The sequence below is a fragment of the Balaenoptera acutorostrata genome, chromosome 10 (genome assembly GCF_949987535.1).
Source record: "Balaenoptera acutorostrata chromosome 10, mBalAcu1.1, whole genome shotgun sequence".
Classification (NCBI taxonomy): Eukaryota; Metazoa; Chordata; class Mammalia; order Artiodactyla; family Balaenopteridae; genus Balaenoptera; species Balaenoptera acutorostrata.
Genome location: NC_080073.1, coordinates 179,196 through 197,288, shown reverse-complemented (window position 1 = coordinate 197,288; position 18,093 = coordinate 179,196). Strand labels below are relative to the sequence as shown.

At 45.3% G+C, this 18,093-nt stretch overlaps 1 protein-coding gene across 1 annotated transcript in view; it reads right to left on the bottom strand.

Moving 5' to 3' along the window:
* Nucleotides 1–16,940, bottom strand: part of ALDH1L1 (aldehyde dehydrogenase 1 family member L1) — a 79,469-nt gene extending 62,529 nt beyond the window's left edge. The window contains exon 1 of the mRNA XM_007182766.2: nt 16,770–16,940. The gene's annotated coding sequence lies outside the window, so the exon portion shown is untranslated. The remainder of the gene's footprint in view (nt 1–16,769) is intronic.
* Between the last annotated feature and the right edge of the window lie 1,153 nt (nt 16,941–18,093).

The following is an 18,093-nucleotide window of genomic DNA, read 5'->3' as shown; positions in this document are numbered from 1 at the left end:
AAGTCAGGCCCGCGTGATGTGCAGCCCTGGCCACCGAGGGCCTCGAGGTCAGTGAGGGTGACAAACAGGGGAGCTCCCACAGATACGTCTGCAGAAGTGCAAAATGGCACACGCACACCGGGCCTGGCTAAGTGGACACCACAGCTCCGTGCGCCGGCAGAAAGAGCGGGAAACCCTCTGCAGGTGTGGGGAGAGAGAAAGAAAGCGGGCCAGGCAGAGAACGTGGAGAACAGTGGGGCGTGGAATGCGTGTTTCACCTTGGGGTGAACCTGTCACAGCCAGACGTGCAGAGCTGATAAACGTGCCAGCAGGGGGCGCAGAAGAGCAGGTAGACACGGAGGGACAGGGAGGTTTTAGAAGTGAACATTTTTATCATTTTGTTAAAAATCATTTTGATTTTGAACCAGGTAAACGCATGACCTGCTGCAAAAAATTAACTAAACAGAGAGAGCGAGCATGGAGTCAGCCCCGCCACAGACCCAGGGGCAGCGCCAGGCCCTCCCCCCAGCTCCCCTGGGCCTGCAGGACACCCCCAGCCCCCAGAAGACCCAGCCTGGGACCACACGAGGGTGTGAGGTCAGGAGCCTTAGAGCAGGACTCGGCGGAGCTGCCGCAGCTCATCTGCATGGCAAGAGCGTCCTGCCGTCCTGGCCGCAGTCCTCCGTGGCTGCCCTCCCGGAGGAGGTGAGGACAGCCAGCTCTGTCCTGCTGCAAATGGGAACGCGGGCCCGGAAACCGGGGGCTGGCCCCAGGCAGGGGAGCAGCCGGTGCCCCGCTGCCTCGGCCTGCCCACCAGAGCCCAGGGAGCCACGCGGGGCCAGGGCCACCCGCCCTCCCCAGCCCAGCACACCCGAGGGCCTGGGGTCCTGCCTGCTCCTCCTGGCTGCACTTCCGAGCCCACGGCCTCCTCTCTGCCCCTCACTCTCCGCCATCCCGTCTGCCTGCAGACCACGTGGCTGAGGTTCCCGACACGCCTCCAGGATGGCAGCCAAAGTCATTTTGCCCAGAATTCCAAAGGGCTGTCTCCCAGGATGTGGGGCTTCCTGCCCAGGAGCTCCACAGTCTAAAGCCACGGGGGGAATGCCTTTGTGGTTCCTGGAAAGACTCCAGCCCTCTTGGCCCCCACCGACACTTGCGCCAGTGGCGGCTAGGGCGCTTATCTCTGTGGGTACCACCTCCCACGCTGATGGGTTCCCCAGGCCAGAGTCTTTTCCTTTCTCACTTTTGCACACTCAATATGCATGCAGGAAACAGGCATCCCCTCAGCGTGCAGCTGGTTGAGTTTTACACGAATACACTCATGTCACCATCACCCGGATCCAGAAAGCAAACATTACAAGCTCCCAGGAGCCCTCTCGCTCCCCCGATCGCCTGCCACCAGGGGAAAACCCTTTCCTGACTTCTGTAACCATATGTCCGTTTTGCCTGCTTTGGGGCCTTTATGTGCGTGAATCTCACGGCAGATATTCCCTCGTATCTGTCTTCTGGGCAAGCGCACGAAAGTCGTCCGTCGGGTTCCTCCTTGCCACCGCCTGGCTCCCCGCCATGTGATGAACCCCAATCTACTCCCCCTCCTGCCGAGGGCTCCGTCAGGACTGTGAGGACAGCCCTGGACGAGCTCTCGAGCGCATGCTTGCTGCTGAACGTGCACACACGTTCTGAGCGACACCCAGGAGTGGAGCTGCTGCTGTCCAGCGCCTTGGGGCAGAGCCTTGCCGTGAGTTTGCAGCTGGAGGAAGCCGGTGCCCCGTCCAGTTACCGCCCGGGTCACGTACCCGGGGGAGGGCCCCAGGGGAGCAGCGGCACGAGGGAGGCCAGACGCGTGACGCACTACTGCCTCCTGGCTCGTTGACCACAGGTGTGGCCGCGAGGTCCCTGGGTCAGGAAGGAGGACAAGGCCCAGGCGGATCTTCCCAGCTCCTCCCTGCAGGGTTGAGTGTGACGCACTGGTCAGCCCTCGACCCCCTCGTGAGGTACGGTCCGTGACCTGCCATCTCCCGTCCACATCCTGCTTCCTGCCACACAGGGCGCTCGGGCGAGGGGGCCTCGCTCCCCTTCTCTCCACCAAGAGGACACACACCCTGCCGGGTGATGCCACTTGCTCCGCTTTGAGTCAGGGAGGAGGTGGTCCCCTGGAGGCTGTGGTTATTTATGTTTGCCTGGTTAGAACAGCATCAAAACCGCCAAACACGAAACAGAAAAGAAAATGTTGAAAAGTTAAACCTCATTAAATGAATTTCTATTCACCAGAAGACACTGTTAAGAATGAACAAAACAACTAACAAAAGTCACCTTTTATCCAGTAAAGGGCTCATCATGACCAGAAAATGGGAAGAAGAACAAATCAATAAGAAAATGACATAACTCAGTAAAGGCTGGCTGGTCAAAGGCTGGAGTAGATATTTCACCAAGGGGGATGTCCAGATGGTCAGTCTACACCTGAGAAGGTACTTAACATCGTCACTCACCAGGAAATGCGAATAAATGTCACCGCGAGAGAGCACGCCCCACCCACCAGAGTGGCCACATTCACCAAATCAGGCGTGGCCGAGAGTGTGGACCCGTGCGCTGCTGACGGAGCACGGCTGGTGCAGCCACGTGGCAAGCCACGGGGAAGCATCTGATGAAGCAAACTGACCACGTGAACCGGCACCTCCACTCCTGGTACAGAATCTACAGAAATGAAGGCTCACATCCCCCAAAAGCCACAGTCAGGAATACCCTCGACAACTCTGTTTTTTCAGCCCCAAATGTAAAACAACACAAATGTCTCTAAACAGTAGAAAGATCAATTAAATGGTGGTGTTTAAGAATGTAATGGAACACCACACAGTAACAAAAACAACACGAATCCTTGCAGCAACATGGGTGGATCTCACAGGCGTAATCTTGAATTTTCATTCATACAAAACAGCACACAACCGTGGATTCCGTTTTTTAAAATACAAAACCAAGCAAAACTGATCTACAGTGTGAGAGGTCAGAGCGGAGGCCTGGGGCCAGTTCCCTTGGAGCAGGCACCAGGGTGCCTTCTGGGGACCTGGGTGTCTTGAGCTGGGTGCTGTCTCACACAATGCCCATCACATAGCTGTCCTTCTACGTGTACAACTTCGTCACGCTGTCTCACGAGATTTGTGCATTCTGCTGGATCAGCTGCCCTTCAAGAGAGAGGAGAGAAAATGCCAAACCCCATCCTTCACCTTTCCTCCTCAAAACTACCAGGCGTCAGGGTCACGGCAGAAGCTCCTGCTGCTGGCCACAGCCAGTCGCCGCTGCTTTTGTCGTTAGCGGAGGCCCCAGGACCAGCCCTGACCCGTGAACAGGAACGGTGAACGTCAATCCCAAGCCGAAGCTCTTTGTTGCCAGCGTTGGCCCTCCACAGGGCCAGTCCCTGTGGCCCTGCTGCAGCTCCCCCAACAAAGTCCCAAGGTCATCATGGCCTAGACCGCGTGGCCCTGCATCGAGAACGCTGCCTGGACGTGCAGTGGACTCTGGCTGAGGGACAATACAGCTTTATCGTGTGAAGCCACTGCTGTTTCAGGGTTGTTTGCGACCATGGTGTAACCTGGCCTCTCCTGTCTGATACAAGCGTGTTGAGGAGCCTGACGGAGTAACAACAGACTCAGGTCTCCCAAGCCTGTTCTCAGTCTTGGCCAGGATCACACCTAGCGTCAGGGCACCAAAAGCCCTATGTCTATATTCGATGGAACCCACTGTGGTGGTTCTGGGTGACGCTACCACAGTGCTTCACAGAGGTGAAGTGCTGGCCTCCGACCCTCTCAGACCATCCTCGGCGTGCTGTTCCCTCTCCGGCTGCCCTGAGGTGCCCACACGTGATGTAGGTCCTTGCCCACTGCCCAGGGCAGAGAGCCTCCACTGGTCATAGTAAGGCCTAGCAAGTTTTCTGCCTGGGCTACTTCCTGCACTGCTTTGAACTCTTGTTTCTTGGCAACACGATCGGTCCGGCATTTTGGGTTAACAGAAAACAGGAGGTGGCAAAATGATCCAACAACTTTGAACCCAGCCATACACTGAGATGTACAACCAGACACAGCGTGGTGGGGAGGTGAAGAGCGGCCAGCACCTCAGCAGCCGGGTGCGCTCGCCCCAGGTGTGCACGCGAGGAGTATGAACAACCAACATTAGCTCAGCTCAGGGTTTGTTTCCCAGTGAGTTTGCCACAAACCTATGGAAGGACTTTGAGATTTCAGAGCTTTTGGCACTTAGAAACTGCAGTGTTGATTGAAGACCTATGCTGTCAATCAACATTGCCCACAAAATTCTAGATGATGCAGCAAGACCGAGAAATGAGGCAAAAACTTTGGAAAGGAAGGAGACAAGTGTCGTTATATTAACTGTCCGTTTCAAAACAGTAAGAGAGTACAGTAAGGCAGCTGGATTTCAGAGTTATACTTATTAAATTTGGTGTTGGCATATATGACTATAACACGTGTGTGCACGTGGGCGTGTGTCTGTGCATTTGGTGTTGGCATGTATGACTATAACACGCGTGTGCACGTGGGCGTGTGTCTGTGCATTTGGTGTTGGCATATATGACTATAACACGTGTGTGCATGTGGGCATGTGTGCATTTGGTGTTGGCATGTATGACTTTAACACGCGTGTGCACGTGGGCGTGTATCTGTGCATTTGGTGTTGGCATGTATGACTATAACACGCGTGTGCACGTGGGCGTGTATCTGTGCATTTGGTGTTGGCATGTATGACTATAACACGCGTGTGCATGTGGGCGTGTGTGCATTTGGTGTTGGCATGTATGACTATAACACGTGTGTGCACGTGGGCGTGTGTGCATTTGGTGTTGGCATATATGACTATAACACGTGTGTGCACATGGGCATGTATCTGTGCACGCGTGTGAGAGCGGGTAGCCTCCTTTCTCTTCTCCCAGATGGAGACCGAGGACAGTAACACTCCTTGGCTAATAATTCCGTCCAGGCTTTTCTGGACTGTCCATTTCTAAGGCTCTCGTTGTGCTGCCAGGGAGCAGCCTGTAAAGGAAGGGGGGTCTGTGGGCACTTTCTCTCCTGGCGAAGCCAGAAAGGGAAGCAGGAAAAGACCAAACTTCAGATAATGGTGTGCTTTACTGAGTCCATGGAAGGGGGGGGATCCTTGCTAATTAAGAGGCAGTAAGGAGACATTTCCTTCCTCAGTGCGGGGAGAACTAAAACTGGTCATTAAGTACACGTTTATGTTTAATTCAAGAGATACTTCTGTACCGCACACAGATTCATTTCTAGAAGGATTAAATACTTAAACATGAAAAATCAATAAAATTATTTCAATAAGATATACAATAATAATTCTAAAAACTTGGAGTAAAAAGTATTTTGTTTTTCAGAAGTCAGAAAGGAAAAACATAACTGATTTAATCATGTAAAAATGTGAATTTTTATGCTAAAAAGTACTGCAAATATTAAAAGAGGAAGAAGTCACTGGTAAAAAAAATTCATGACCAAAATGAACATCGCAGAGTGTTATGGGCTGAATTGCGTCCCCTCCCACAAAGAGGTATGTTGAAGTCCTAACCCGCAGCACCTCATAATGTGACCTTGTTTGGAAACAGGATCTTTACAGAGGTAATCTAGTTAAAATGAAGTCATTAGGGTGGGCCCCAATCCAATACCTTCCATCCTTATAAAAAAGAAATCTGGACACAGAGACAGACACACACAGGGAAGAAGGCCGTGTGTAGACAGAGGGTCAGAGTGATGCATCGTCAAGCCACGGAACGCCAAAGATCACCAGCAATCCAGCCAAAGCAGGAAGAGGCGAGGAATGATTCCCCTGCAGGTTTCAGCGGGAGCGTGACCCTACCAGCACCCTGATCTCAGATTTCTAGTCTCCAGAACAGAGACAATTCATTTCTGTTGCTCTAAGACACCCAGTCTGTGGGACTGAGTTACCCTAGGAAACTAATACAGAGAGTTAATAGCATTTAGGTATAAAAAATTCTTAAATAACAGTAATAAAAAAAGATGAAAATGAAATGTAAAGGTAATCACAGGATATAAACAAAGAAGATAGCAAATATCAAGTAAGACAGAAATCACGAAAAATAAATGTAAGAGGTTTGGAGCAGTGCATACCCAGGGCGGGGCAGTGGGGGTCCTGCCTCCAGTTCAGACAATCACAGGAGGCTTGTCTGGAGACAACTTACAAAACCAACTAAAATAGAGTCAGCTCTTTATTATCACAATGCACTGGGAATTCTCAACGTTAGTAATACAATATAATCGTCCTCAAAAAAGTCTTGTGTTGTTCTAAGACTTACATACTTGCTGCAGTTACTGATTTTTTTAAAAAAATAAAATTTCTTTTTTAGAACAGTTTCGATTTACAGAAAGATTGAGAGAATTTTAGAGAGTTTCCATCGACTCCCTCATCCAATTCTAAAATTAACATCTTATATTAGTATGGTCTGTTTGTTGCAGTTAACGAGCTACTACTGAGACATGATTATTGACTAAAGTCCAAGTTTATTTAGTTTCCCTACTTTTTAGCTAACATCTTTTTCTGCCCCAGGGGTACCCATTATATTTACTTATTTCTCCTTGGCCTTGGCTGTGATATTTTCTCATATTGTCCTTGTTTTTGATGATCTTAACAGCTCTGAGGAATGAGTTTTGTAAGATGCCCCTTTATTGAAATTTATCTGATGTTTTTCTCATGATTAGACTGAGGTTATGGGAAGACCACAGAGGCAGAGAGCCATTTTCATCACATCATATCAAGGTTACATGCTATAAACATGACTTGTCACTACTGATTCTGACCTTTTTGTCCAAGAAAGGTTGACTCTATTTATGTGGGTCTCTTTCTGGGTTCTCTACTCTGTTCCATTGATCTCTTAGTCTATTCTTTCGTCAATACTAGACTATCTTGATTTCTGTAACTTTATATCAAGCCTTGAAGTCGGGTGGTATCGGTCCTCTGACTTTGTTCTTCTTCAATATTGTGTTGGCTCTAGGCCTTTGCCTCTCCATGTATACTTTAATATTTATGTATGTATGTATGTATGTATTTATTTATTTATTTGGCTGCATTGGGCCTTAGTTGCGGCACGCGGGATCTTCACTGTGGCGTGTGGGCTCTTTGTTTGCAGTGCGCGGGCTTCTCTAGTTGCTGCACGTGGGCTCCAGAGTGTGGGCTCAGTAGTCGTAGCACATGGGCTTAGATGCCCTGAGGCATGTGGGATCTTAGTTCCCCAACCAGGGATTGAACGCATGTCCCCTGCATTGGAAGGCAGATTTTCAACCACTGGATCACCAGGGAAGTCCCTATATACACTCTAGGCTCAGTTTGTTGATATTTGCAAGGTAACTTACCGGAATTTTGATGTGAATTGCACTGAATATGTAAGATCAAGTTTGGAAAGACCAACTTATTGACGATATTGAGTCTTCCTTCCATGGACGCAAAATATCTTTCTATTTATTTAGATCTTCTTTGATTTTTTTTTTTTTTAAAGAATAACTACAAAACTCTACATTCTTGTTCTGGACCCTAGATCTTGTTCTAGGGATCCTGTACATATTTTGTTAGACTTACACCTAAATATTTTATGACTTTTGGTGCTGATATAAATGGTGTTGCATTTCTAATTTCAAAATCCAATTGCTCATTGCCTTCATATAGGAAAGCCATTGACTTTTTTATACTAAGTTTGTATCCTGCATCTTTGCTATAATAACTTATTAGTTCTAGGAGTTTCATTCAATTCATTGGGCTTTTTTACATATACAATTATGTCATCTGTTAACAAATACAGTTTAATTTCTTCCTTCCAAATCTGTATACATTTTCTTTTCTTGTCTTGTCTAATTGCATTAGCTAGGACTTCTAGCATGAAGCTGAATAAGAGTTGTGAGAGGGGACATTCTTGCCTTGTTCTTGATCTTACAGAGAAATCAGGAAGTTTCTCACCATTAAGTATGATGTTAGCTGTTGGGTTTTTGTAGATGGTCTTTATCAAGTTGAGGAAGTTTCTATGTATTCCTAGTTTGCTAAGAGTGTTTTAAAATCATGAATGGGTATTGGATTTTGTCAAGTGCTTTTTCTGCACCTATTGATACCATCATATGATTTTTCTTCTTTAGCCCATTGATGTGATAGATAACATTAATTGATTTTTGAATGTTGAACCAATCTTGCATACCTGAAAGAAACCCCACTTGGTCATGGTGAATAATTCTTTGTATAAGTTGTTGGGTCTGATTTGCTAACATTTTTTTTAACTTAAAAAAAATTTTTTTTGAATTTTATTTATTTATCTTTGGCTGCGCTGGGTCTTCGTTGCTGCGCGTGGGCTTTCTCTAGTTGCGGCAAGTGGGGGTTACTCTTTGCTGTGGTGTGCAGCTTTCTCGTTACGGTGACTTCTCTTATTGTAGAGCACTGGCTCTAGGCGTGCAGACTTCAGTAGTTGCAGCACATGGGCTCAGTAGCTGCAGCACATGGGCCCTAGAGCGTGTGGGCTTCAGTAGTTGTGGTGTATGGGCTTAGTAGTTGTGGCTTGCAGGCTCTAGAGTGGAGGCTCAGTAGTTGTGGCTCACGGGCTCTAGAGTGGAGGCTCAGTAGTTGTGGCTCACGGGCTTAGTTGCTCCGCGGCACGTGGGATCTTCCCAGACCAGGGATCGAACCCCGTGTCCCTTGCACTGGCAGGTGGATTCTTAACCACTGCGCCACCAGGGAAGTCCCTGATTTGCTAATATTTTGTTGAGGATTTTTGTGTCTATGTTCATGAGAGATATTGGTGTGTGGTTTTCCTTTCTTGCAACGTCTTTGTCTTGTTTTGGTATTAGCATGATGCTAACCTCAGAGAATGAGTGAGGAAGTCATTCTTTGACTTCTCTTTTACGGACAAGATTGTGAAAAATTTATATCACTTGTTCCTCAGATGTTTTATAGAATTCACCAATGAAACACATCTGGGTCTGGTATCCTGCATTACAGATTTTGAAATTCAAACTCTTGACATTTATACAATGGAATAAAGAGGATGAGGAAAGATAAACACAATATGTTGATAAGGAAAAAAATCAAGTTGCGTAACAGTATGAATGGAGTATTTCCATTCATACTGTTGTAAATTTATTCTCCCAACTTTTAGGAAAAATTTCAAACATACAGAAAAGTTGAAAGAATACATTAAACAACTGTGTATCTGTAGAGTCCTCACCTAGATAACAACTATTAAAATGTTCCCATCTTTGACAGCTACATGTAAAAGAATGAAATTAGAACACTCTCTAACACCATACACAAAAATAAACTCAAAATGGATTAGAGACCTAAATTATAAGACCAGACACTGTAAAACTCTTAGAGGAAAACATAGGAAGAACACTCTTTGACATAAATCACAGCAAGATCTTTTTTGATCCACCTCCTATAGTAATGGAAATAAAAACAAAAATAAACAAATGGGACCTAATGAAACTTAAAAGCTTTTGCAAAGCAAAGGAAACTACAAACAAGACGAAAAGACAACCCTCAGAATGGGAGAAAATATTTGCAAATGAATCAACAGACAAAGGATTAATCTCCAAAATATATAAACAGCTCATGCAGCTCAATATTAAAAAAACAAACAACCCAATCCAAAAATGGGCAGAAGACCTAAATAGACATTTCTCCAAAGAAGACATGCAGATGGGCAAGAAGCACGTGAAAAGCTGCTCAACATCACTAATTATTAGAGAAATGCAAATCAAAATGACAACAAGGTATCACCTCACACCAGTTAGAATGGGCATCATCAGAATATCTACAAACAACAAATGCTGGAGAGGGTGTGGAGAAAACGGAACCCTCTTGCACTGTTGGTGAGAATGTAAATTGGTGCAGCCACTATGGAGAACAGTATGGAGGTTCCTTAAAGAACTAAAAATAGAATCACCATATGACCCAGCAATCCCACTACTGGCCATATACCCAGAGAAAACCATAATTCAAAAAGACACACACACCCCAATGTTCATTGCAGCAGTACTTACAATAGCCAGGTCATGGCAGCAAACGAAATGCCCACAGACAAACGAATGGATAAAGAAGATGTGGTACATATATACAATGGAATATTACTCAGCCATAAAAAGGAACAAAATTGGGTCATTTGTAGAGACGTGGATGGATCTAGAGACCGTCATACAGAGTGAAGTAAGTCAGAAAGAGAAAAACAAATATCGTATATTAACACATATATGTGGAACCTAGAAAAATGGTACAGATGAACCGGTTTGCAAGGCAGAAATAGAGACACAGATACAGAGAACAAACGTATGGACACCAAGGGGGGAAAGTGGTGGGGGAGGGGGTGGGATGAATTGGGGAGATTGGGATTGACATGTATACACTAATATGTATAAAATAGATAACTAATAAGAACCTGCTGTATAAAAAATAAAATAAAATTGAAAAATTCCAAAAAACACAAAACCCAAAAACCAAAATAAAATAAAATAAAATAAAATAAAATGTTCCCATCTTTGTTCTCTATTGATCTATCTAAGCTCTATCATTTGAGTGTCAATTGAAGACATCATGATGCTTCACTCGTACATACTTCAGCCCGCATCTCTTGAGAATAAAAATAATTTCCTACAAATCATAATGCCATGATCACATCTAATAAAATTAACAATAATTTCATATCATCTAATATCTCATCATTATTTAAATTTCTCCAATTATCCTAAGAATTCCTTCTACAGCTTTTTCTTAAAGTGGGGATGCAATCTACATTCATGCATTGCATTTGGTTATTATGCTTTTTCAGTCTCTGTTGTTCTAGAACAGTCACCCAGCTTTTTTTTTTAATGGCACTGACTTCTTGAAGAGCCCAGGTCTTGTAAAATGTCCCACATTCTGATTTGCCTGATTTTTTGTTATAGGATCATTTAATTTGGTCCTCCACTTTTCCGAATATGGAAATTAGGGGTTGGAGCTTAACTGAGTTCAGGCTAAAGATTTGGAGCAAAACACTTCGTAGGCATGTCCTCTTCATATTGCAGCCTAGAGGAGGCACCCAGCAAACAGCTGTCCCACCATGAATGACTATACATGTGGCCACTCAATTACGCTGGTGAATGGCAGAGTCCCCACTAGAAAGCACAATGTTTTCTTTGAATATCTTGGAAAAGGAAACCTGGGAAGGGCACCAGCACTGCCCACCACCAACACCCATCAACTGGATATTGGTTCACGAAAGTGCAGGTCACCCATGCAATGACATTCTCTGCAGCTCTTAAGAAGGTTTCAGTGGCTTCAAGGCATATTCTGAGCTACATAGGATAGAGGAATATTTTCCTAAGCATGATATCAAAACTAGAACTCAGAAATTAAAAGACTGACAAATTTTACTGTATTTCAGAGTTAAATAATCCCGAGAATGTAAGAGTGGTCCAACAGGAGAAAAATCAATCAGTGTAATACACCACATTAATAGCATGAAGGGTGATAACCGCATTATCATCTCAGTAGATGGACGAAAAGCATTTAACAAAATCTGACACTCTTCCATGATAAAAACCACTGATAAGTAGAAGGGAACTTCTGCAACATGATATAGGGCATTCATGAAAAACCACAGCCAACATCATACTCAGTGATGAAAGACAGATTTCCCTCTATGATCAGAAAAAGTTAAGGATGCCTGCTTTCACAACTGCTATTCAACACTGTACTGGAGGTTCTAGCCAGATCAATTAAGCAAGAAAAAGAAATAAAAGGCACCAAAGTTGGGAAGGAAGAAGTAAAACCATGTCTATTCACAAATGACATGATATAGGACAATCCAAAAGAATTCACCAAAAAAACCCCAAAAAAACAAAAACCAGCAAACAAAAAACCCTACCAGAGCTAATAAACACATTTAGCAAAGTTGAAGGATATAAACGGTCAATATACAAAATTAAGTTGTGTTTCTATACATCAGCAATCAATGAACAAGCTAAAGAAGAAATTAAGAAAATAATTCTATTTATAATAGCATCCAAAAGAATAAAATACCTAGGAATAAATATAACCAAAAAAGTGAAAGACTTGTACACTAAAAACTACAAAACAATGCTGAAAGAAATTAAAGAAGACCTAAATAAATGCAAAGACATCCCATGTTCCTTGATTGAAAGACATAATATTGGTAAGATGTCAATGATACTCAAAGCAATCTACATATTTTATGCAATCCCTGCCAAAGTTCCAACAGCCTTTTTTGCAGAAATGGAAATGCCAACTCTCAAATCCATACATAAGTGTAGGGGCCCTAAAGAGCCAAAAACAATTTTGTCAACAACCTAAATATAAAATCCTTCGAAGAAAACACAGGGCCAGTGTGGGCTCTTAGATTTGACACCAAAAGCACAAGCAACAAAAGAAAACAATAGGTAAATTGGATTTCATCAAAATTAAAACTTATGGGCATCAAAGGACATTCTCAAGAGAGTGAAAAAGCAATTTACACAATGGGAGAAAATATCTGCAAATCACATATCTGATAAGGCCCACTATCCAGAATATATAAAGAACTTTTAAAACTCAACAAACAAAAACACAAACAAACCAATTTAAAAATGGGCAAAGAACTTGAATAGATGTTTTTCCAAAGAAGATGTATAAATGGCCAAAAGGCACTTGAAAATATGTTCAACATCATTAGTCACTAGGGAAATGCAAGCCAAAGCCACAATGGTACACCACTTCACACCCAATAGGATGGCTATAATTAAAACAAAAACAAACAAGCAAACAAACAGAAAATGACAAACACTGGCAAGTGCTATGGTCTGAATGTTTATGTCCCCACAAAATTCATATATTGAAATTCTCATTCCTGATGAAATGGTATTAGGATGTGGGGCCTCTGGGAGGTACTTAGGTCATGAGGGTGGAGCCTCAGGAATGTGATTAGTGCCATTATGAAGGGACCCCATGGAGCTCCCTCACCCCTTCCACCCTGTGAGGACACAGTGAAAAAGCACCAGCTATGGACCATTAAGAAGGCCCTCACCAGACCATGCTGGCACTCTGATCTCAGACGTCCAGCCTCCAGAACTGTAGGAAATAAATCCCTGTTGTTTATATCCTACCCAGCCTGTGGTATTTGGTTGTTATAGCAGCCCAAACAGGCAAAAATAGCAAGAATGTGAAAAAATGGGAACCCGTACGTTGTTGGTGGGAATGTAAAATAGTTCAGCTACTATGGATATGTGTGTAGAAGCTCCCCAAAAAGTTAAACATAGAATAACTACATGACTCAGCAACTCCACTTCTAGGTATTTACCCAGAGAATTGAAAGCAGATAAACACATGTTCGTAGCAGCACTATTTTCCATAGCCCCCAAAAAACGTGCAGACAGCCCAAAGGTCCATCAACGTATGAGTGAATAAGCACTGTGACATACATACAATGTAATATTATTCAGCCATTAATCTGGTGGCAACTCAGCTGAGTGTACTGCGATTCAGTCTTGACTCTAAACACCTGGGGTTAGTGTCAGACTCCAAGGCTGCCCCCACTTCAGACGCCAGCTGCAAGTCTCAGGGGTTCCGCAAGCCACCACGCTTCTGATTGACCGGCTATAAATTCAGGCGCTCCTATGACACCTTCAGCTTCGAGAATTCACTAGAATGACTCACAGAACCCAGGAAAGTGTGAAAGAGGATGATTATGTCTTGAAGCTTGATATTTCTAAACTAATACAGATAAAACTTGTAGAAGGTGCATGGAAAAGGAACCTTGGAAAAGAGAGTTTTGTGTGTGATCAGGACTGGCTAAGAGTAGAGTGAATTTAATTAAGTGAACTTTATGGTTAAAAGTAAGCTGGTGCAAGACTGAAGTCTGATTTGCCCTCTGTTAAGAGAACAAAGTTTCCTGCAATACTGAGCTGCTCTTGACCACAGATTGTAAGTTTCTTTCTCTAGCTAGCTTGGAGTTTTCCAAAGGGCCCCTCAGCCATCTCAGAAAGAGCTACGAAACTAAATAGGATTGCTTGGTATGTTAAATTACATTGTCAGATGAATGGTGATAAACATTCTTAGGTTATACTGTATGGGTAAGTGTCATTAATGTAAATATTCCAGAAAAAAAGTTATATAAAGGTCCTAAAAATTGAATATGTTCTGGTATAATGTTATCAGTCACAATTCTAGTTATTATCTTAAAATGTTGTGTGTTACAGCACTGTTAAGTGCATTATAATCAGATCTTTAATCAGGCTTTTTAAAAGTCTTTTGTCATTCATAAACAGTTATTGTTTCACTCTGATGCTTTTACAAAAATGCTTTATCTTCAAGAAAATTCATAGAAAAGACTTTTTGACAAGTATAGGTTTCTGATAACTTTAAGATCATACCACTGAACTGGGTAAAGAAATTAAAGAATTCTAATTGAAACCCTGACAGCTTCATAAAACTGTTAATAAGAGATCAAGGAGTAGTTACATAAGACTGAATGAACTAGTGAATATGGTTATAATTTTTACGGGCTCTGTCTGAAACATTACTGGCTTTTAATCCGTGTTTTCCAGATATAAGGAAATCCTTCCCCTCAAGCTAAGTATGACTTACAGCAATTTGGTAAATTATACCTTCATGCAGAATTGAAACATTTATCTTTTCTCTCTACCTGATCCCTCCAGAGACTGGAAGCTCTTAGGTTCCCAGCAGACTTATCAGGTGAATAAAGAAAGCCACCTCTTGACAAGTACAAGAATCTCAAGATATTTCGGGAATCTCAAGAAAAGAGGAACTCATCCAGCTCTATAGATATCGTAGGAAGAATCTGGTAGCAAGCCCTTGGCATGGCTTTCCTGGCCTCGAGAGGTCTTTTAAAAATTCAGTCTGAGATTCCTTATAAAAAGTTCCAGCAAAGCCAATTTTTAAAGAATGTGTATGATCAACTACACTTATGAAAATCATCAGACCAAGTTTATTGAAACCAGACTTATTTTGCAAATAAATTAGCCTTATTTTGGCTATATTTGGTAGAAATGAGGGTAATTTTAGAGATAAAAAGATTATGTTTCATTGGATTTTAAATTCTGGTTCTGTTAATTGAGGTCTGCATTTACAGTCTAAGACTCACCTGCCAGATAGCTCCTTGTTATGTTACATAATTGTAAGGTTTAGCTGAACTATTAAAAAGACACTCTAAGTTTGTTTCTGAAGCTTATCACAGTGATCTATCCTCACACGAAGATCAAATGCCCCATGACCTGCGACCAGGCCCTGTCAGAATTGAAAGCTGTTGTGTTAACTGTACCGTTGCCCCTAATACTTAGGAAGGAAAGGAAATTCTTTAGTTGTCCCAGAGTGTAACTACTATGACACGTAGCACTGCTTGCTGCTAAGCCCACGTGTACAATGTCTGTGTGACAATTTCGTATGATTGATAAAATGCATAGCCTATAAAATGTTACTCCCATCAGCGTACCTCTGAGCTTGTTCATGATATCTGACTAGTTTTCCCCAATGTGGATAGCTAGGCAAACGAATAAACAAAAGGTAGGCCTACCACCGAGGGACGTTATGGGTCCAGGGCAGGCAGAAACCACCTGGACAGAGGGTAAAATATTTTGATTTATTAAAGGAATTACAAACAAAAAGGGAAAATGACAGAAAAAGTTTTCACATATTTAGGTATGCGTTATATGTGATTTATATATGATTTAACTTAACTAGAACAGCCTGCTTTTGTGGCCTATTGAATATGCATTGTACATCTCCTTTAATTATTAAGGAAAAATACATTTAGAAATCAAAATATAGTAACTGTGTTCTGGGCATCCTAAACAGAGCTGGATGGCCATTGTGGGCAAGACTTCAGACAAAAAACTGAAAACTTAAATTTTCTGAGCTGTATCAGACCCAAGGACACCTCCAGTCATTCTCAAAGCAGCTGCAACATTGTGATCTCTAGGTCTCCTTAGATCCTCTGTTGACACAAAGGAATTTTTACAGGGAATCACCTTACAGATGCAACACCCTTGGGTCAAACGGGCTCTGGACCCTGAGCTCCTTACAGCCGTGTCAGACTCCCCTCGGCCAGAATGCATATGGGAGCCTCTTTCTGACCCCAAGGTTCTGAAGACATCCTAAAGACAACTAACACCGTCCCCAACGAGAATGCAAGGGTCGATTCTTCTTATGGTCCTTCCTGTTATCTCTCCCTGGCAGGTTAAAGTTTTCTATGACATCACACGAGACACCCAACAGGGCTGGAATTTTACTGACTGTTGGGTCTGCCTTCAGCCTCAATCCGGGAATGAAGATGGGCCTCTGGACCAACAGGGGACCCCACTGACAACTGGGAACTTCACCAAACTCCAGTTTAATTCCTCCACGTCTGTGCTCCTGCCCAGGGACATCAAGGTTGCCCCCATTACCACTCCCACCCCAAAAAAGGCACGTGCGTTAGTCGAATCCCCGTTTTCTGGGGGCCCAACCAATCTTCCCATCTGGAGCCTGGGTACATGGGATGCTTCTTGGCCCTGGGAACATGATCACACCGAGCCTGGAAGGTGTCCGGCCCATGCACTCAGTGCCCTGGATGTCAGGGCACCATCATTAGCCCAAAGATGACTAAAGAGAACCCCACACAGTGTGCGCCCCCGAGGGGTATGTGTTCCTGGGCCCCAGCACAAGGGCACCCAGGCCGCAAACTACCTCCAAGAAAGCTCCAGTGGACGCGGGGCTGTCGGCGGTGTGCACCCGACCCACGCTACACTCAGGTTTTTAAATTCACTCACCACGCCGCCCGGCTGCAGAGCCACTCTTCTGGGCAGGAGGAGAGCTGGGCTGGTGGCCGCAGGCGTGGTCCTCCCTGTAGGTGCCCGGGTGAGCCTGGCGGGAAGGCCCTCGACAGTGGCCTGGGTAACTGGAGAGCCCGGTTCCGACTTCAGAAGGCAAACCTTCACTGGACTCTCCGGCCCACAAGACACTCAACCCCCGCATTGCTCCTGATTCCCTGCTGGCTCGTCCAGGGGGGCTTGTGCCCCAGCAACCGCTTCCGCTGTTGCTATGGTAACGTCCACGGTCAAATAGAGGAGCGGCGGCCTCCGCTGGGAAGGCCGCGGGGCTAGTCGCTCGGAGCCAGGGCCTGACTCAACAGGCCTGGGCGGCCTCCAAAGGGCGCTCCGGCTTCCAGGCCCCTCAGTTATTCGCCGGCTCTGGCTCTCTGGTCCGTGTGTCCTCAGTCTGCCCGGTGAGTTCTGTCTCTTCGAGAAGTGAGGCCATCAAGCTCCAAATGACGACCCAGGGGTAGAAGAAAACGCGGCGATGGCCGGGTGGCCACCGGGGCTCCCTCGGCTGGCCAGGGACACCCTGCTTCTCAGCCCAGTGACCGCCTGCCGTCCCCTTGACAATGAGGAGCAGTAACAAGGCAGGGGGTTGTCACCAAGGCAGTCAGCGCGAGCGCCCCGCCATCCCTGAGGGCACGCGGGCTGCGGGCAGCGCCAGGAGGACAGGAAAACCGGAGGCGCCGGAAGCGGAACCGGCCAGCTCCAAGATGGCGGCGGGTGTGCATCCGGGAGCCCCTCCTCCCGGTGGGCTCGTCGTGGTACCTCCGCGTCCAGGTGCACCTCCCGGTGCCCGTGAAGGACGATTAAAGAAGGGAGTTCCAGGGGCTTCCCTGGTGGCGCAGTGGTTGAGAGTCTGCCTGCCAATGCAGGGCACACGGTTTCGAGCCCTGGTCTGGGAAGATCCCACATGCCGCGGAGCAGCTGGGCCCGTGAGCCACAATTACTGAGCCTGCGCGTCTGGAGCCTGTGCTCCGCAACAAGAGAGGCCGCGATAGTGAGTGGCCCCCGCTTGCCACAACTAGAGAAAACCCTCGCACAGAAACGAAGACCCAACACAGCCATAAATTAATTAATTAATTAATTTAAAAAAAAAAAGAAAAAAAGGAGTTCCAGGGAGAGCCCCCCTCTTCCCAGAAGATGATGCCTGTGCCGCCCCTGCCTTGAAAACCTCGCCCTGATCCCCAAGGAGAAGCGAGCCTTCTGCTTCTCCCGCCCTTTCTGCCCCGTGCGCTACAGGCAAATCCTCCAGGCTTCCAGGGGGTTGGGCCGGTGG